Source organism: Crassostrea angulata, chromosome 2, assembly GCF_025612915.1.
Source record: "Crassostrea angulata isolate pt1a10 chromosome 2, ASM2561291v2, whole genome shotgun sequence".
Lineage (NCBI taxonomy): Eukaryota > Metazoa > Mollusca > Bivalvia > Ostreida > Ostreidae > Magallana > Magallana angulata.
This window is the reverse complement of record NC_069112.1, coordinates 76,561,607-76,584,557: the sequence shown is the minus strand read 5'-3', so window position 1 is coordinate 76,584,557 and position 22,951 is coordinate 76,561,607. Positions and strand designations below refer to the sequence as shown.

The 22,951-nt window shown below is 31.5% G+C and overlaps 1 long non-coding RNA gene and 1 pseudogene across 3 annotated transcripts; both read right to left on the bottom strand.

The window, feature by feature from the left end:
- Positions 1-7,153: 7,153 nt before the first annotated feature.
- On the bottom strand, positions 7,154-12,018 carry LOC128170948 (uncharacterized). Of its 3 annotated transcripts, XR_008241950.1 has the most exons (6): positions 10,757-12,018; positions 10,518-10,613; positions 9,995-10,076; positions 9,477-9,560; positions 8,964-9,227; positions 7,154-8,855 (listed from the first exon to the last, which is right to left on the bottom strand). It is a non-coding gene; the product is annotated as an uncharacterized LOC128170948 (long non-coding RNA). The 3 variants fall into 3 exon arrangements; XR_008241948.1 differs by having other exon boundaries at positions 7,154-9,227; XR_008241949.1 differs by having other exon boundaries at positions 7,154-9,227; positions 9,999-10,076.
- Positions 12,019-12,028: 10 nt separating this feature from the next.
- LOC128170946 (multiple epidermal growth factor-like domains protein 10) overlaps positions 12,029-22,951 on the bottom strand; it is an 84,455-nt pseudogene continuing 73,532 nt past the window's right edge.

Below are 22,951 nucleotides of genomic sequence, written 5' to 3'. Positions count from 1 at the left end.
ACCATAGACCGTTACATATACCAATAGCTCAAGTAAACACATCGGATGACGCAAGAAAAGTGACCGTTTGAATGAATCCAAATCATATATGTTTACCTACTCAGCATTTTGTTGCGAAATATAGATGAATAGCTGAAAAAAAAAAACATATTCCGATTTTTTTTTATCTAGTCATCTAGTATCAAGTACTATATTGCATCACATCGACTTTATACAATTGTAAAAACTGCATCTAAGAGCAATTATGTTGGTGAATAAAAAGTGTGAATATTTTCAAAAGTGAAAGTAAAAAAAAAAGTTTTACATTTTCTTTCAGCATATAACATTACAATAGCTGTAAGATATAATTATCATGAGCGTATTACACTGAAAATCAATAATTTTAAGGTTTAAAATACGCATTGTTAAATTTTGGTGTTCATTATTGGAATCTGAGAATTGTATAATGAAAAGTATTTATTAAGATATGTTTGAAAGGGTTGAAAAATACCCATGTGTGAAATATAACTGGCTACTTAATGTAAATTTTTTTGTTATTTTCATTGGAATTTGGTTAAGTTTGGTATTGTCAAAATGTTACAAACAAAAAATTGTTCTTAGATTTTTTTATACAAAGACTACAAGACTGTTTTCAGCAAAATTTTAATGCATTTTTTTCAACATCATCAAAATGTGCTCTGTATAGATATTTAACAAACAAGCTGTGTCTAAAATCTTATTTATCTAAAATCTTATTTATTAAAACCAATTTCAGTCAAGTATATTCAGTTAATTACAAGATGCAGATTTAGTGCGCATTCATTAATGATAAAGAAGGGAAGATTTAAAATTTTATTTATTAAAACCAATTTCAGTCAAGTATATTCAGTGAATTACAAGATGCAGATTAAGTGCGCATTCATTAATGATAAAGAAGGGAAGATTTACTCTGTTACCTAAAGAGCAAAGATTATGTATTTTTTTGTGATCTGGATGTTGAAGATGAGTATCACTTTATTCTTTAATGTTCGATGTACCATGAATATAGAAAACTGTGCATCAAAAAATTGGTATAAATCAAGTATGTATAAATTATTACAATTATTGTCAACTGAAAATACTACTAAGTTATGTAGGACAATATCTTCCGAGAGTAGAAACACTCAGAAATGTGTGGGTAATAGATAAATAATCAATACTTTGATGCATTTAATTCGTATATTGCTACATATTATGTCTAACATTGTATATATATCATGTATTCTTTGTATCTGATGAGCCATTTGGCTAAAGGAATAAATAAACTGAAACTGAAGATACATCTCAAAACAATGTTTGTTTCTCTTGAATATCATGCATGATTGAATAGGGTTCTTTGACATCTTTTAATACCACACTCAGCAACGTTGGAGATATTACCAGAAATTAATAAACTTTTGCAGACTACATGTAGCAGGATGTTTAGTTTGACATTTAGCTTTCCACAGGAGATAAATCCATTTTCAATATACATAATGTATAAGTATTCTTCAAGAGTTATTCCTCTTTTATTTACAAGTGTCTGTAGTATAACATAAAAGACAATGCTAATGCTGGTTTAAATATTTAGTACATACGTTTTCATGACTAGTAGAATAAGGTTGTATTAGTACATTTGAAAAGATAAAATGTTATAAACATTAAGATGTAGTCTATTTAATTAAATGCTTTGTAATTTGAATAATCTTATCTTTTTTCTCTGTCCTCAACTTAATCTAGTCACAAAATCATCCAAGTATTCTCTCATTAACTGTGTAGTTAACCTAAAAAAAATGCCACATTAACAAGGTTAGTTCTAATTCTTTGGCAAATACAGTCGTCATCCTTCAAATCGTGAACTCTTATTTTGCTAATCATTAAATTGATTTTGTTTTATTTTAGACAATAATTTTAACACATTTTGCTTTTAGAGGGTGACCTTTTGTAATATGGTAATACCTTTGGGTATTCAACTGTTTTCTTTAAATGTAAAATCTACTCCCATCGCATGTTATTTCTTTTAATTTATTCTGATAAGGGTTTAATGGTTTAACCATTAGGTGCAATAATTAACGCTAATTAGCATACCAAAATATGGAATTTTCCCATTATGTGATTCAAAGAGACTCCATAGAAATGGTAACTGATAAAATTAAACGAAAATTTTCTCTCGTTTCTCTAAAGTTCAAACTGGTCATTGTGTGTGTGTGTGTTTTGTGATTAAATACTTTGTAAAAAAAAAAAAAAAAACACCTTTATTTTCATGTTAATCGGATGGTTTGCTCAAACAAGAATTTTAAAATCCGCATGTCATTTTTTTAACATCATTATAGTATGACTTGTTTGCATTGAAAACAAATCACGTTTTTAGAGTTTAAATATAATTTATACTATAGTTTAATAAGATTGATTTTGTTAAAGACAAACGAAACACATAAAAATGCTCTACATTATATAAAAAAAAACAATAGGTTGTGGATAGACATTTTTGTTAATTAATTTGAAAATAATATAGGCGTTTATATATTTCCAAGTCTTCAAGCCAATAGAATGTCTTGTAGACAAAGAAACATTGGTTTGATTTGCAATTTGCATACACGATAAATGTAAATAACAAGACTGAATATCGCAAGTGTCAATGTACAGTGAAGAATTTTCATTTTTCCATGAGGTAGCTAGCATTGCAGAAAACAGAATGCATAATCCGCATAATCGAGTCATCATATTTTGTCATAAAAGTTTCTGTCCATATATCAAAATCATTACATTATCTAAATCATACCTAAGCCTTTGTTAATCACTATGCATATATAACGCTAAATGAAACTGACATTACCGACATTCAACACGATATCTATGCTACACTACAGAGAAAGAAGATATCTATTTATTAATAGGTGGAATGTTACCTTATATTCACTGACGTTTGACGACAGCCCCTGTGGTACATGTAGATTCGGATAGAGAACGTTTTAATTCAGGCAAAGTTATATACAACTTTATAACATAAGACCACATTAAAAAATGTCAGTTTCCTTATAAATAGTTTGTTTAAAATTCATATTTAGTAAATTAACAATGGAAATTAAAGCAGTATTCCAAAGCAAAAGAATGTATATATGAAAGGGGTAATACCGTTTTGAAACGGGATCTTTTGTATTTTTGTTTTGTCTCGTTTCAGATTATTAACATCCGGTTTTATATTCCTGTATTTATGTTCTGTTCAGGCACGTAGCATCAGAGGGGGGGGGGGGCGCACACTTTTTTCGCAGCAACTAATTTGCATAAAATAATATATAAAAAAAATTGAACTAATATGGAGTTGGCCCCTCCACCTTGATGGAACATGTAAAAAATTGAAATGAAAAAAAGGAAATTATGAGTGAAATTGAAATTAAAGATACACAACGCCATCCCCCCCCCCCCCCCCCCAACGGATTAGGTTTTTGAAGATTTTAAAGATTTTTTTTTAAAAATGAGTATGCCCCCTTTCTAAAACGATGCTACGAGCCTGTTGTTTGCCTACTATAACGCATATGTACTTATTAAAGAATATATATTATGCTGCTGCTGTCCGGATACTGTGTGAAGAATTTTCATTTTTCCATGAGGTAGCTAGCATTGCAGAAAACAGAATGCATAATCCGCATAATCGAGTCATCGTATTTTGTCATAAAAGTTTCTGTCCATATATCAAAATCATTACATTATCTAAATCATACCTAAGCCTTTGTTAATCACTATGCATATAGAACGCTAAATGAAACTGACATTACCGACATTCAACACGATATCTATGCTACACTACAGAGAAAGAAGATATCTATTTATTAATAGGTGGAATGTTACCTTATATTCACTGACGTTTGACGACAGCCCCTGTGGTACATGTAGATTCGGATAGAGAACGTTTTAATTCAGGCAAAGTTATATACAACTTTATAACATAAGACCACATTGAAAAATGTCAGTTTCCTTATAAATAGTTTGTTTAAAATTCATATTTAGTAAATTAACAATGGAAATTAAAGCAGTATTCCAAAGCAAAAAAATGTATATATGAAAGGGGTAATACCGTTTTGAAACGGGATCTTTTGTATTTTTGTTTTGTCTCGTTTCAGATTATTAACATCCGGTTTTATATTCCTGTATTTATGTTCTGTTCAGGCACGTAGCATCAGAGGGGGGGGGGGGGTGCACACTTTTTTCGCAGCAACTAATTTGCATAAAATAATATATAAAAAAATTGAACTAATATGGAGTTGGCCCCTCCACCTTGATGGAACATGTAAAAAATTGAAATGAAAAAAAGGAAATTATGAGTGAAATTGAAATTAAAGATACACAACGCCATCCCCCCCCCCCCCCCCCAACGGATTAGGTTTTTGAAGATTTTAAAGATTTTTTTTTAAAAATGAGTATGCCCCCTTTCTAAAACGATGCTACGAGCCTGTTGTTTGCCTACTATAACGCATATGTACTTATTAAAGAATATATATTATGCTGCTGCTGTCCGGATACTGTGTGTAACACTACAATTCTTCATTATATGGTTCTGTCTCCTGGTGGTTAACCAAGCTGTAAGAGATTATGTCATCACAATTAGAGCGCTGGAAGTACAAGTTCTAGGTAATAAACTATCCAACCCCCAACCTACACGAAAAATATTCATGAATAGGCTTTTTAAAAAACCAATGATTTGTACGAATGGCAACATGAAAAGCAGAATCAAAATACATTATGTTTATTTCATAAAATGAAGAAACTGCCATTTGTTTATTATGTTTTTCAAAGAAATACTTTAATGAGTTGGCATAGTATATGTATTAGATTCGGGTTTAATAATTTTTTTTATTAAAAATCAAATTGCAAAATCAATTATAAATACTGCTTGCTTTTTATGTCATCTGAATATTAAATAAAATATTTGACAACAGATGCACTGTGTTATGAAGCTGTGTTAGTTATTGAATATATCCACTATTTATCTATTTATAGTATATATCCACATACATCTACCGGACAATGTCCCTGCTTATACATTGACACCGCCTTGGTGCAATATCCCGCCACAAAGAACACATTAAAGAAATTAAAACGGCAGAAGTGCCCTTTTTGGTATTTCATGGAAATTCTTTTATGTAGAAAATTTACAGTTTTAGCAGTGAACAGTTTTCAGAGGTTCATTATCTATCCGACTTGGCTTTTTATCTCACTTTCCGTAATTTCCTGTTTCCAAGGAAAAAAAAACGAAGAAATTGAACTGGTATAATTTTTATTTTATTTTTCTTATATGTTTGGTATAAAACGAATTATAAACCCTTTGGTAAAGTTTATATAGAAAACGATGGATGAACATTGTGTGGATTGAATATTTACATATTTTTAACCAAAATTAGTTTGATTCTGTCTTATTTTCTTTTCCACCTGATATTCAGTAGTATATTCTCACTATATAACTCTATATAGACGAATAGTCAATAATTGTAATATAAGCTCGTCCGAAAAATATTGACCGGTCAATATTTTTTTAATATTGACCGGCGAGGAATAATATCTAGAGAATTTTCCCTCTTTTTCAATTAATCGATTCTGATTTGTTGATTCGTAAACGGTGACGTAAATAACTCTTCGCGACTCCAAAACAAGGTGACGTCATAGGCAATCAGTCAAAGCAAGCAAACAACGGACACGCAATGAGACAGTTTGCTATCATAACGGAAATAAAGATTTGCGAGTTACTTTGAAGTAAAATCAGGTAGAACATCTGTAACTGGGCGGTGGAATATCACATCTGATCAATTGATGTCGAGGATATTTTGGAAATGAACTTTGCGCTTCGCGTCGGGCAATATTTCGCCCCTCGGGGGCTAATATAATCAATGTTGCCCGAAAACACAGTCAGTATTTGTTTTGTTATATGAAGAAACAAATCAAAATTTAAGAAAGTAATTGAAAACAGATCGCCGTAATTTTCTCAGCTCAACAAAAATTCACGAATTCAATTTTGTGCAAAGTTCATTTTCAAAATATCCTCCGCATCAAACTGTGACTAGTGATATTCCGCCGACTGTAAGAATTAACATACAGATGTTCTACCTGGTTTTCCTTCTCAGAAATTCGCAAATCCTTATATCCGTTATGATAGCAAACCGTTGCATTGCGCGTCCGTTGTTTACTTGCCTTGACTGACTCTCTATTATGACGTCACCTTGTTTTGGAGTCGTGAAAGGTTATTTACGTCATCGTTTACAAATCCACAAATCAGAGGCAATTATTTGAAACAGAGGGAATGTTCATTAGATATTATTCCTAGCCGGTCAATATCAAAAAAATATTGACCGGTCAATATTTTTCGGACGAGCTAATATTACAATTAATGACTATTCGTCTATATAGAGTTATAAAGTGAGAATATTCTACTGAATATAACAAGTATATCAGTATTATAAAAATGTTCTTAAAAAAGCCTCATGCAAATATTCCACTAACAATCGAAATTGTCAGCGGTTTTTCCCTAACAACCCTAGTTCATATGGGTTTTTTCTCCATTCACTTAGGCTATTTACATTGGGTTTTTCCTGAGCTGTGAAAAATGTCAATGGAATCATTAATTGTCCGACTTGGCTTTCTTTTATAACTTTTCCATATTTTCATGTTTCCAAAGAAAATGAACAACAAAGAAAAAACTACTGGTGTAATTTTTATCTATTTTTTTTATTTTTCTATTTTTTCTATAAAACGTATCACAAACCCTTAAAATAGAAAATGATGGATGAACATTGTGTGGATTGAACATCAAAATACTTGAAACCAAAATTATTTTGATTTTGACCTATTTTCTTTTGCATCTGATATTCAGATAAACAGTCTTGTTATAAAACAACAACCGTTTTATTTTTCATATGCTTTCAAAGTATATCATTATTATAAAAAAATTCTAATAAAAATAAAACATTTACCAAAACAGAAAGCAGGATTGAGAATGCGTTTGTGGCATTTCTTAAGTTAACAATAAAGTGATATACAAGAAATTCGTATCAATGTAAACCACTATTGACGTCATAAACATCGTTATGTTCCTTAGCTTTTACGTTCTAGCCAAGATGACTGAGCCTGATTTTTGTTTAAGAAGGCATAAAACAGAACATATGTGTAAGAATAAAAATTGTAATCTATTTAGTAAATGACGAAAATATATGTACAAAAAAGGGGGCATTCAAAAACATGTTACATAGTAATAAAACATGTGGTGCTGAATGCAACCATGACCCCCTATTATTACAAATATAAATAACTATCTAAGGAGGTAGAAGGGGTGGACGGTGGGTACAAATTTCACTGCACAGCAAATGCGTGGCTTATTGTTCAAAATAAACAGATCAATAAGAGACACGTGACAAATTGAACACATCTGATTAGACTAGAAGTACAAATTAAGGGTTAGGGTAAACATAGACCTCAGGAGATTACATAAACAAAGTATGGAACAGTGTAAAGTGAGATAAACAAACAAATAAACACAGCACGTCACATAAAAGTTATTATTTACAATAATCATTAATTTATGTTCCTTAGCTTTTATGTTCTAGCTAAGGAGGCTGAGCTTGTTTTTAGCTAAAGCAGGCATGAAACAGAACACATGTGTAAGAATGAAAATTGTCATTATTTAGTAAATGACGAAAAGATATATACAAAATAGGGGACACATATGGAAAATAAATATCTACAAAAAAATACATGACAGACCCCTTACTGTAGACACATAAGTAAAAACAAGCATAAAAAAAATGCCTGCCCACAAAAAAGGTGAGTAGAAACAAAAAAAAAAAATAGGCCACCAAACCACCCACCCGAAGGCTGCTTGGCAAGAACTATAATAAAACAAAAGCAGCAGATGCAAATAAAAATGTATATACATAAATCCAGATTTTTTAATTCTGAACATAAGAGGTAAAGATGGAGTAGAGATCTGAACAGACAACCGGTATAACAATATATTTGCAGAATAACATTTGTATAAAAGGCCAAACGATGAAGGCAGACTAATTTCATTCTGACATTGATAGTTGGATAATTCTGAACATAAGAGGTAAAGATGGAGTAGAGATCTGAACAGACAACCGGTATAACAATATATTTGCAGAATAACATTTGTATAAAAGGCCAAACGATGAAGGCAGACTAATTTCATTCTGACATTGATAGTTGGATACCTCTCAATAAATAATACAAATACTCATAATAGATGAGGGCAAAATAATATACATTTAGCCATTCACAATAGAACTGATTCAGCCCTACAAACCAAAGCAACAAAGATAGACCATACATACTAAGGATGTCTACTTTGATTTTCATTGGTAATTACAAATAACATTAAATAACACAAAATTAAAATTACACAGTAACTGAAATGACAAAATTAAAGCTCTGTTCTGTTCAAAGCAGAACAACGACTAAAAGCATCATACGCTACATGAACGACAGTCACATAACCGGTAAACCAGCAAGGTGAAATATATAAATATATATATATATATATATATATATATATATATATATATATATATATATATATATATATATATATATATATATACAAATAAATATTGCAAGAAAATTGTAAAAGGGGCACATGATTTGGTTGTCAATAACCAGCCAGCGCTAAACAGTAGACTAACATAAAGATTTTGGTAATGTACACACGGGAAGCATTTTGTGACGTGTGTGGCACTCAATCTTATAATAAAGAGCAATGTGCTGGTTGTATTTCGATTAAATCTGTATAATTGCTCTATGTAACGTAGCTTTTAATGGTTGGTATCCTATAACTATTACATGTCTTGAATGCTTCGCTAAAAGTAGAATAAAAGTAAATATATGTTAAGTTAAACGCTAATTTATTACAAATGAGCATCAAATGAATTCATTGATATAGAAATACAAGTATATATAACAATCACATTTGTAACCGCAGTTGGCTTTTCGAAGTAGTGCCTCAAATGATCCCTTACGTAATTTACTTGGTTCGGAAAAAGAAAACAGGCAACATTATTCATTCGGAGAAATTTTCATAAAAATTGTGTACAGTTTTGACGTCGAAAGTTTGATTGTAGAACTCCATAGCATAAATCCGCATTTGATATAAGAAAGAGCATTGTTTTAAGAGAGCGTATCTTCATGTGTTCTTTGATATCCACAACGGTACAATTAAGATGTACTTCTCCCTGTATATGACAGAAATAAAGATCATTCTAATATTGTTGTATATCAGCTTTTTCCTGACTGTTAGAGTATGCACATCTATAAGGCATGGAGCAAACAAATAGATTTGAACTGAATTGGATTAAACTGAATTGAATTATCAAATGATGAACAATTACAGGTAAATATTAAACGGCATATTATTGAGATCAATTGAGATAGATTATAGTTTTATTTTTCTTTATTCCATAGAGAAAAAATAAATGACTTACCATTTTATTATTTCTGAACTTCTGTATGATGTTTAAAGACTTTGCTTCAACCAAATTACTCCCTAGGTGTGTACGGTGAACGGACTGTGTGGCAACGGAGAATCGACAAATAAGTAAACATGTCAAACATTAATCTGAATTCATATATCAGCTTTTTCCTGACTGTTAAAGCATGCACATCTATAAGGCATGGAGCAAACAAATAGATTTAAACTGAATTGATTTGAACTATATTGAATTATCAAGTGATGAACCTTTACATGTAAACATTAAAAGGGATAATCCCTGTCATAAAGTGACGACCAATTACTAATTTAAGAAAGATTATTTTTTGTTTCTATAGAGGAAAAGAGCACAGTTCTACCTTATCATTTCTGAACTTTCGAATGATTTTCAAAGACTCTGCTTGAACAATGAAATTATCTTAACCAGATCAATACACTAGTTGTAAAAACAAAATATATATGCTATATTCAAGAATTTGAAAAAATATTAATTTGTTTTCATTATTTGCTTACCTACACTATATAGCTGGTTTCTACCGATGTTTCTGACTTTGTTTGCGGCCAAATTACTCCCTATGTCTGTACGGTGAACGGACTGTGTGGCAAAGGAGAATCGACAAATAAGTAAACATGTCAAACATTAATATGAATTCATAAGATTTTAAAGAAGAGAGTTGAGACTTGTAAATGTTTAATCAGCCAAATCGCATAAGCAACGGAAAAAAATTCCTGTTAAAGGTAAATACGTTTTAACATGATGTTGTTATCTTACGTTATATCAACATTTACAGCATAAAAGGTAGATTTTAAGTGTATTTTTAAAAGCGGCACCGCCTTATCTTTACATCCATGCAACAACATGCATTTGAATATTTGTTCATTGCTCAAAATACATCATTATGACGAATTTACTGATAAAATATGATAATAAATGATATAAAACACAATTACATTTATTTTTAGCACAAAATATTTACATAGTTTGATTGAAACAATAAGAAGTATTCCGACACGCGTTTTTTACCATAGTGCTTACCACAAGCCTTAAGTGTTTCTTGTTGTCTGTCGTCAAATGATTTGCAGGTTACATTCACCCGGAACTATCGAAAGGTGATTCAAGATGACGAAATCTCTGATAAAAAAATGTTGGTATTAAATATTTGATTTAGTATTTGGCCTGCAAATATTCTTTGAGAAAGCTGAAAAGAGAAAAGAAGTATTTGTGTAAAAATAAATTGAGCATTTACTGAATGGTTTTGCACTGAAATTTATTACCAGCAGGTTTGTCGGTATGGTGGATATCCACGTTATAAGTACGTTCTTATCTATTCAGAGGTTGGTGATTTCCCTCAGTGAGTTACCTCTTTGAAAACGTGATTAAAACATATAAATGAACAGAAAACTGTTGATATTTGTTGAATATAAAGCAGGTGTAATACATTTCTTTACTTTGATATACATTGCTTTACTTTTTGAGTTGTTAATAACATAATTAACAATGTCAATATATACACCACGCTATTTTGTTGAAGAAAACATGTATGATATTGTTATGTAAAATAATCTCTGAATAAACATATTATCTTACAAAAATACATAAATTTATAAAAAGAAAATATCAAAATTGATGTTTCATGAAAGCAAAAAAATAAATAGGTATAAGATAATGTAAAGTTATCAAGGACAAATCAAATGAAGTTGTAGAAAATTCTTCAAATTAAAGCAAAATTGTTCGTGTTTAGTCACAATTGCGCACATAAAATATTGTAATATGAACAAACCTTTTTAGGTTATTATCAGCACAATTAAAAAGGGTTTTAATAATCAAAGTTGCATTACTTACCAATTGAGCAATTTCTTTTCTTTTATCTGCTTAATACCTACCAGTTACCCCTCAAGGATACATGTATCATATTTTTAAAAAAACCGCGTACAATGCATTTCCGAATCGATAATTTAATATTATTAAGGCGGATTTACACCATTACGATAGAACCAACAATGTGTATGTGGGTTCTCTCTCTCTCTCTCTAAGTCTCTCTCTCTCTAACTCTCTCTCTCTCTCTCTCTCTAACTCTAACTCTCTCTCTCTCTTACTCTATTCTCTGTCTTTGTCCCTGTGTATGTTTCTTATTGTTTGTTTGTTTGTTTTGTTTTGTGGACACTAGTTGTTTGTTACTGGTGTAATACTGACAAACAGCACACTCTCTGACATACGTCCAACATTAAATGGACTCAAACTGATACACTTTTAAAGATCCTCGACTTTGTTGAAGTGAGATTTAGTATTTGTCAGTTGTATTGAGCAAGAAGACCTTTCTGATGCGCCATTAATACAGTTATATGAATGCAGAGTGAAGTTGTGACCTTCATAATGACTTTCATTTCTTTTAGTGTAAAGACTTTGTGAATCTGCTTACAGTGTTCATGTTGAGGTGTATATATTAAGGAGTGTATCAACATATCTATAATTTGAAACGTTGTTATTACCTACCATATATCAAACTGCAAAGGCATAAATCATGATTAGTAATGCTTTAAACATGTTCAAAACATAAAATCAATTAAACCTGTTTCGAGTATTAACAAATCTGTTGGCGATCTATCCTGCATCAATGATTTGAAGTCACATATAACTGAAAAAGGTACTATGGATAAGTAATATGAGTATCGTTGCATCATATCAACAACATAGACAGACTCCATGCAAGCTAACCTACCAATATCACAATAGTCTCCCATCCAGCCTGGATGACATCCTCTGTCACAAACACCATTCACATTGTTGCAGCCCGTACAGTTTTCGTTACATTCACCAGTACAATCTTGTCCGAAGAATCCATATGGACAGGCTGTAATAACATAAATAAATATAAACATTTAAGATTGCAATAGTTTTTTTTTTATCACGCAAGACAAAAACATACCTAGTCCATTTGATTAAAATCTGAAATATATTTGGTTACAAGACAGTAGGATCTAGAACTGTAGTCAAAATCAATATTACCTCTTACATCCCCGCTATCAATAAAGTATACACATGACAATTTACATTATTTTGTAGTAAAAATCCATCATTGTATTCCGATACATTTAGGATATTATCCAAAACATTATTTCATTTCTTAAATTTTCTCGAAAATGGTTTCCCAGTCCCGAAGATCTAAACAAAAAACAACTTGCCCTACCCCCACTCTTAAATGTGTCCGCTCTGCGTCATCTAGGTGTTTGTGCATGGTTTTGCACTGAGGCCGCCGTAGCAGACCTGAAGCGGACACAGAGTGAACAATCTGAAAGCCGACGAAGGTTTCGATCGGGGTCCATTTTCTAACATGCTGTGTTCAGTCGGTACTGTAGAATGTTGGTTGAAGTTCTGACATTTGATATGTGAGGTAAAACTAAATGGCTGATTTTTAAAATGGACACTTTTGTACCAAGGTTTTTTTTCAGAAGAAAATGATAAAAAATGTAACCCCTAAATTTATACTGTCATACGCATGAGAAATGGTTCATGTTTCTGCACACCATATATCCCTGGTACCATATCGGAAATCTATATGTCCGACTTAATCGAAGGGAAGAAGATAAAAGCTTAGCACGGCTTTACAAGGATACAAAACGTATCCAATATATTATATGCACATACTTTTAAATAAATCGTACCAGGTAAAGATTAACCAACAAAAATATCTTTATTTATCTATTTGTCTATCTATTTGAATAATAATTGATTTTTGTGATCATTTTCATGTAGATGTACGTACGTGTTTTACACACATCGCCTTCATAACCAGCATCACATCCAGTCAAGCATGTCCCGTTGGTATGAACACACTGGCTCTCATTACGGCACTGACCACATGTTTCGCTACAGTCAGCTCCATACAGTCCCTTGCCACAAGCTATTGAAGATAAAGTGATTTAAGGTTGATTATTTAGGTTATGAGAAAGAAGTATGAATGTCGTCCATGACACACGCAGTTTAAACATACACTGCAATTTATGGTAAAAGAGGATAGCCGTAATATTTAATGTTAAGTATCTAACATTTGAAAAAAAAAAGGTGCATAAGTATTGTAGAAGAAGAAAGATTTAAAGCAATGTTTATGCCAAAAACATTGAAAAAGTATAAATCAAGCCTTAAAGGTATTTGCCAAGATTGCTTGTTAAACAAGTTGGCGTAAATTTCTCATTGTAAATGCTCCCTTGTATCTATTTATATGGATGGCAAGTGAGGCTTTTAACAGTAATTTAAAAGTCGATATAAGGCATAAAAAATAGTATCAGGAGTCGATGTGGAACACATAGATGATCAAATTTTAAAACTGAGAAAATAAGTTCAACTGCTTTTATTAGTAATATTCTACATGACTTCTGTATGTTTTGCGTTTATTTTCACAGCTTTTAATATGATTTGAAATTCATATGGTATTGAGTAAACAATAGTCATAAAACAAACTATCAACCTAAATAATATGCAATATATAAAAAACAAATATACCAACAACAAAAAATTATGATTTGTTGGCTAATCTACCTATATCACAGTAGTCTCCCTTCCAACCTGGATGACATCCTCTGTCACACAGACCATTCACATTGTTGCAGCCCGTACAGGTGTCGTTACATTCACCTGTACAATCTTGTCCAAACAATCCATACGGGCAGGCTAAATACAAAAATAGATGAGATCACAATGCATACAGTTTTCTGTCACGTGAATTCAAGATAGTGTCATGTGAGTTTGTCTGATAATGACAAATTACAAATAATCAACTTTTCATTTTTAAATCATATGTCTTTACCGATTTAATCACTCTATAATCGAACAGCAAATGTAAAAGTAAATGACATTTTTGTCGCTCTAAGACAAAACCAAACAAAAAATATTAACATGTACAGTACTTTTAAAGTAAAAAGAAGTGTCAACAGATTTTGTTGCAAATATATTCTAAACAAACAGTAACGGAAAACCTTTGAAAATCTAATCTGTTTCACGTACTTGCTATATATTTTTTTATATTTGAAAATTAATTTCTCAGATTAGATTTTTTTATCAAAATGTACAATATATGTAAATATTAAATATTTCATTTTAAGACTGTCTGTGATTTGTATTCCTACAATTAATTTTCTCAACTGCGTTTGCAAATGATAAGGACACTGTCTGTCCTGGAGGGGGAAAAGAGATCATGTCAATTAACGTCTTTTTCTTTGATCAACCTGTATTTACTCTGTAAGAAACGATTGATTTCTAATTGAATCAATAGTTTTTAATGACTGATACTAGCCGTACATTGACTACGTTGACTAATATCCTTTTAATTAAAGTTGAATTCATTTTGCAAGCCAGTTAATATAATAGCTTCATTATTAAACGAACAAAGACAATATTTTTTTTTAATGTTTCACATTGATTTTAGGATTATTTTTTGGCAGCATGAATCACCATTGATAACACATATATCGCACAAATTATTGTTGCAATTCTCTATAAGAAAATAATGGATGCTCTTTTCCTTATTGTGACATGACGTTTTGCAAATGACCAATGCTCAAGGTCAGGACAGATTTACTGGTCACAGACAATCGGTGTGTCAGTTTTTAGCTTCTAATCATTTTTAATAATAAGATATTGCCAATCAACAAATTAAGCATTTTTTGAACAATGACTTTATACTTGCCCATTGACTCTGGGTAAAGTACATGACACATCCTTTGGTCATAAGATATAAAATAACAATTTCCAGTGCTTTTTTCCATAAGAACAAAGCAGACACAAATATAAACTTTCCTTCCAATGACCTTGAACAAGCTAAAATGACATTGGGTCAAGTTATTGACACACCCTAAGGTCATAAACAGTATTTGTGTAAAGTAAGAATTTCCAATGTTTCTTCATAAAAAGGAATTGGAACGGACACGAATTCGATAATTTTTCTGCCAGTGACATTGACCATGCCCAAAAAATATTTGGTCAATATCATGACACACCCTCAGGGCATAAACAATATTTGTGTGAAGTAAGAACCTCAAACAAAATTATTCACCGGACATAAGTTAACAAAGACAGACGGACAATAAGTTAACAAAGACAGACAGACAGACGGACGGGTGGAAGGACAAACAGACGGATACGGTGATCCTTATAAAGCCACAGACTTTGTTTGTGGGGAATATACATATATGGAGGTGTGCTTAGGAGAAAAGTGTAGTTTGTTTTTCAAAATAGGGCGACGTAGTTTTCATAACTACGTTCGAACCATCGCAGCCTAAAAATTCAAAACTAGACTGTCGCTGCTTTTGTTGCTGTAATAAACCATATAAGCTGCGTCGTTCTTATAGTGAAATTACAAAAGAAGCCATATTAAGTACTTTATTAGGCATTACACACAATTATATTTCGGATTGTAGCAATAAAACAATATAAAGAAGATACAATTCCATTAATAATGCTTACATTTTCATGCAGTTTTCAAAATTTTAACAATAAATATTAAGTTGGTATGACATTTACTCTTATAATAAATATTAATTGATAATTCGATGAATAATATATGTTTTAACCTTAAATTTGTTTTTGCATTTGTTTATATGTATTCAGACATATATATAAATGCAAATATGTAGGTTCTTAACTTAATCTTAACCTAAATCTTACACAATCTTTTAAATGATATACCTTCTTGGCAAACATATCCCTTGAAACCTGGAAGACATCCTTGATCACACAAACCAGTGACATCATTACAATCATCACACGTGTCAGCACATTTCATAGCGCAGTTTACTCCAAAAAACCCACGCTGGCAAGCTGACGAAAAAATAAATAATACTCTGATTAGATACAAGAAATCATATACGCTGATTAACCTTAAACGAGTGTTACTTACTTGTTTTACACAAATCCCCCTGAAAGCCAGCAATACATCCGGATAGGCATGTTCCATTAGTATGAAAGCAGTGGTTTGCCTCATGACAGTACCCACATGTTTCATTGCAGTCCATTCCAAAGGATCCTCTGTCACATTCTATGAATAAATTTTATTTTCGTTGAATTATATTTTAATCCATAAGTAATAAATGGTTTATAAACATGCTTTATGTTATGTTATCCAAATCTCAAATATAAGACATGGATACAAAAAGTATTGAAAAATAGTTGTACAAATGGATTAATGATCTTTTGTTTGCCAATAATCTGTTTCATGATAATAGTGATTATGTTATACGATCCAGTTTTCGGACTGTCATTTAACGAGTCCATACCACCCCACTTTAAAACTGATGACGGTCTGCACAGTAAATAATGTGTATGTTCTATTTATACAAAGGCTGCGTTCAATGACTTAACGTTAAATTTGAACATAAATTCGTTACATTTTTTTTGGTTCAAATGAAATTGTACGTCCTAAATTTATCATCACCGTATTAATGAACTCGAACAAGCCGTATCACTTCGACCCGCGTCTTGCAACCATACGTGATCCGGGCATTTGGATCAAGTTATTGATTCGATAAAAGATTTTTATCATTGCCCAAGACAATGTCATGTTTGACCGATATCAGTATAATTATATTACAGGATAGTTTTAACACAAATTTACAAATCCTGTAAAAATGTAATATTACAATTTTAATTTTGACTTTCTTGAAGTACAGTGTTTTATTTTGAACAGTGGATAAAAAACGTTTGATCACACCCCATAATCTCACAACTCATAAACTCACTTGTTTTACAAAATTCCCCTTGATAACCAGCACCACACCCAGTCAAACATGTCCCATTGATAATGGAACACTGGCTTACATCATGACAGTGTCCACAGGTTTCACTGCAGTTATCACCAAATGATCCATTATCACAAGCTGGTTAAATAGAAAAAAAATGTTATTTAGAATATCAAATATATTGTTAAGTCAAATATTTTGTTAATTATATCATTGTATTTGCAAAAAAATTATATTGAAGTTTACTCAGATGATTTTTAAATTTAATTTTATAGAAAATAAAACGGACATGGCGATACAGTTCTTTAATGATTTAACGAAGGTTTGAGAATTTAAGTATTTTTTCTTTAAAAAATATACTATTTTACTGGTTATGTTTGTTAATTTTAAACGGGGAGAAGAGGGTTGTTTTGAAAGGGTTTTTTTTCCAAAATGAGTCATTAAAGAGCGCTCCTGAAATGTTGCTGTTACGTTTATGAACCCGCTTAAAGTCGACAAAGGCAAATGGGCTAAAAAGACATGGCGAACATTCATACAGTATGAATTTTTTTTCAATTAACAAATGTTTAAATTACCATCTTGACACTCATATCCCAGCCATCCAGGGTTACAGCCAGAATCACAAGAACCATTGATGCTGTTACATCCATCACAGTTGTCGTTACATCTCTCAGCACAATCAGGCCCGGAGAATCCGTATGAACAAGCTACATTTAATATATTGATATTGAACAAAAAAAAAACGTACATAGATTCAGACTCTGTGAACTTAACAGTGCATTACAGGCAACTTAAAGATACTTGGATGAGAAACATAATCATTAACTTGCCTCCAGCTTTTGAACTGTTTAATTAATTTAGAAAAAGTAACAATTCTCAGTTTAACAGGCAAGTAAAATTCTTTGTCATGACACGTGAAAATATTATTTGCTAGACATTTATAAAATACATAGCAATGTATGCAATATCTTATTTGTTTCAGTAAATTGGTTTGAATTGGAAGTTCATATCAGGTTGGACGTTATCACTTACATGTTTTGCACAAGTACCCTTGATGACCAGCATCACATCCAGTCAAACATGTCCCATTTATATTAGAACACTTGTCTACGTCACGACAGTGTCCACATGTTTCACTGCAGTTTTCACCAAATGATCCTTTATCACAAGCTGGTGAAAGAAACGAAAAAGAAACCTCTTAGTACTCTAATAACAAACCAAGGTTATTTTTTTTTCGTCTATTTATTAAATTATATTTACATTCCAAATATTTTTCGCATGTAAAGTGTGTGAAAAGACACTGCAGTTATAAGACCGTAACACACACAGGGTACTCAAAGGTTAGAATGACTAGTTTTATTATGACGTCACAAACGTTGAACGCTGTAAAATGCAACGTCACAAGCGATAATCAAAGTTCACGCTTGTGGCTGTTACAGTGGCTCTTCCATTAATTTGAACTTACCCTTAGGATAAAAAAGAAATTTCGACATATAAATCACATATGCAGACAAGGCAAGAAGTTTAAAAAATGTAAAAATAAGCATTAAATCATTATTTTTTTAAAGATATAGTCTCATAACTGCAGCGGTGTGTGCATACAAATTTTCACAACGCGCTAGCGCGTTACTCAATTTGTATGCACACACCGCTGCAGTTATGAGACTATATCTTTCAAAAAATAATGATTCAATGCTTAAATATAAAACAGTAATTTTGGGAAAGAAAACAATTGTTTTAAAACTAGGGTTGATTGAAAACATATAGATTAATATATATAAACAATTTTTTTGGCACTTGTATGTAAAATACTGGTACGATTAGATAAATGAGCAAACTATACATTTGTTAATTGATACATTACAAAAAATATATGGCTTCACCAAACATATTATTGAATGATAACAACTCTAAACATGAAGACAATTTTTGTATTTAAGCTTTTATAAATCGGTTTAGTTGGTTTATTTATCTGTGTTACAAACTCATTTAACAAAACGTTAGATGCGAGCAGCGACTTAAATTCTTGTTGTTTTTCATATTTGATGAAATGCAATGTAAATATTTAAGTTTAATATCATCTTATGAGCAAATAGTTCTGAGCTTAATAGAGGTTGAAATCAGCTCAATTGACTTGGCTTAATCTAAAGACAGTAATAAAAAGTTGTAACGATGAAAAAATATAATTTAGACAGTATTTACCAAAAAAACAAAACAAAACAAGACTGTTCAAGATATAATTCTTTTTAAAACATTTTTAAAATCATTTTACTACCTAAACATTATATTATGCCAAATACTTTTTTTTCAGTAATCAGTACAAATGAGCACAATGTCGGTGCATATTTCTCATTACCATCTTGACACTCATATCCCTGCCATCCGGGGTTACACCCAGTATCACAAGAACCATTGAATCTGTTACAACCATCACAGGTGTCGTTACATCTGTCAGCACAATCTGGTCCAAAGAATCCATATAGGCAAGCTGAAATAATAGATAACGTATGAATTAAAAAAAAACCTAGTAACATGCCTAATAAATGTTCACCAATTCTTTAACTAAAATGTAATTAAAGTTGATTTTAATTTTTTTTTATTACTCACGTGCTTTACATGTTTCTCCATCATAACTAACTTCACATCCTGTTAAGCATGACCCGTTGGTATGGACGCATTGAGTTACGTCACGGCAGTGCCCACATTCTTGTTGACACTCAGCACCATAATATCCTCGACTACACGCTATTGAAAAAACAAAATGCTTACTTTAACATTAGACATTTGTCAGAACAATGAAATGGTAATTAAAAAAAATATGTTTACAAAACAACATCAATGCACAGTCTATTTTCCGGTGAAATCTTAAGCAAATATATACATGTATGATGTTGATTTAATTATCAACTTATACCAAATAAAATGAGTGTGCAACAACGTCAGAAAGGTTGTTGTTCTGAATGGCAACACAAATAAGTTAAAAGTAATAGATCATTTTTATTCGTCATTAATAAAAAAAAAATGAATAAAATTGTGTATTTAAAAAAATATTGTTAAAACCAAAGATACATGAGCACATTATCACTATGGAAATTGAATGATCTAAAATACAGATGTACAGATGTACATGCAACATAAAAATAACTGTATTGTTTCAATTTTTCAATAGCTTCATTTTGCTCTTAAAGACCTTGTTTTGTGCCTGTTTGTTTAATAGGGTATCAGTTTGATTGATTTTAAGGCATTGTATTTGTTTATTCATCTTGCAGTACAAATCAATTTTGTTTCAAAGTCGTTCTTTTTAGGTCACAGGTTTTGATACTCAGTCGTTACATTGCAAATTGGTAACAATTTTTTTAAGAGATCTGCGCTTGGAATATGAAGTGAGCGATTGACATCAATTTTGTTAATAATGATTTAAAATCCGACGAACAGTAAACCATTGCATAGAAAGAGAAGTCACTACTTTTTACTGTTAAGACAGAGCATAAGCAGATTACTGAAGATTTTTTAATGGTTTTAGATTTTGAAGCAAAATCATACACATACAAAATCTCATATTTCTTGAGTTTTGATTTTTGTACCTGTTTTTGGTTTTGAGAAATGGCGTTCGTTTATCTATAAAACTATGAAGTTTTACCATTACAAGTAAAAAAAAAAGTCTCATTAAAGAGTTGTAAAACATTGTCAATGAGGTACACTACGGTTTCACAGTGGTATCCATGCATAGTACAAATTTTTAAGTGTACAATAGAACATTCGTTACCTGATTTACACAGGAATCCTTGGAACCCAGGTTTGCAGCCCTGACAGGTGCCCGTTTCTAAGTGACAGTAACAGTTGGTGTCTGGGCAGGCGTTAGAACAGTTTGCCCCGTAAAACCCTCCAGGACATCCTGTAAAAAGTAAAAACAACCAGCACTTAAAACAGATTGAACTCTTTCCTTATTTATTTAAAAAGAATACATATACCCACCAACCCACCCACCCACCCAGATCAAAGTATTTAATCCAAAATAACGGTGCATCCATTTACAAAGTTGTTGATGTTATGTGTATTCCTGCTGGCCGCTTCAATTATACATGCACCAACAACAATACAGAAATTGTAAAGCAGCTGTGTGTAATATATAATAATGATAAGAAAAAAGAATTATGATACAAGGGATGTGATAAAAGCAGCTTATTGTGTTTATATCAGTGATACAACAATCTTGCATTCTTTAGCAACAATAAATTGAGCTTAATAAGAATTAGACATGGTCATTTTTAAGCTTTTCTTATTACATTAAGATTATGATTAAAATTAATATCAAAACAAACCTCAAGTGTCACTGGACGGAGTATTGCTGCTCTAAATGTGCATTGAAATTATATTGACAAATGTTCACCGAAAGCATCATTATTCAAGGTTGAATTCAAGAAATAAGGAACACTCACCATACACCTCCACTTCACAGAGGTAACTGGCAACAGTGTCAGAGTAATAGTCAGGGTAGGTAACTCCTGGTAGTCTCTCGTTGTAGTAGATAACGTACTGTCCATGTACAGGACAGGTGGTGGTGAAGACAGAAGGTATGGTGAGTGCTGTAAAGTTATCGTCCTTGTAACACAGTGTTCCCTGTAGTCTGTCTGTTGTGTTGGAGACGTACACCGAGAATCCAAGGAGGTAATTTGATATGCTACCATAAAAAACTACAAAAGGAATCACGATCAAAGATGAACTGATAAAAGAAGCTAGATTAATTAAACAATGTCGTTATTTTAAAAAAAAGGATGAAACACGCTTTGTAAAAATTACTAAAAAAATATTATTGGAATAGAATTCTTTTGGAGTTGTGTGTAGGAAGTAAATAAAACAATAAGCAGTGGAATAAACAAAACGTTTGCATGTGTTTAGTGAAAAAATAAAATGCTTTCTTTGGTGATTCATGCAGGAAATTGCAGTAAAATACATAACCCGCGTAAGTGTGTTATGTAATTTCTGTCTGCAATAATCGTTTATATCTACATCTTTCTCTTAACAAATAAATTGTTTGTCAAAAGTTTTTAAAAAAACGAAATCACTAAATTACTGTAAATTCACATCACTACGTTAGCTAAAAGAAACTGTATTACAGCCAAGTCGTCACCTATGGGAATTTGAGTCTGATACCATCATGATTATTTCGCGCATTCCGAGACTTTTCATAGGTCGCTTTAAGTTGTAACCTATTGATAAACGGGGCGTGTAGATTTCTTTAGAGCTCTAAATAAACTATAAGTTCCGTTAAAAATAAAAGGAATCATACCCGGTTGATGTAAATATTCCATGATATGTGCATCGTTAAAACTATTAAGTCTTACCATCGCCTTAGTATATATTAATGTTAAATATATATTATTTTATATATGCTAAACTTTTATTTTAGAAAAATGTTCTAAGTTTGTAATATCCCGTATATTCAATAAACCTGTTATATTTATTTTAAAGAAAACCTACAAAGATTCGAAATAACATAAAAGAATGGCAGTTTTGTTTTATTAAATTATCATAAATAATCCCATCTATGCCTACGCCTCAAACACAAGTATAACCAGAAAATAAATTAAATGAAAATTTATAGATAAAATATTAATAACATTTATTGGCCAGTGAATGTCACAGTCTACAAGTAATTTATTACCCACAGAGAAATATCCACCGGTGTTACCCAGGGAACCTGCTTGGGATGCCCGACCCCCAACGTGCCTGGTGGGA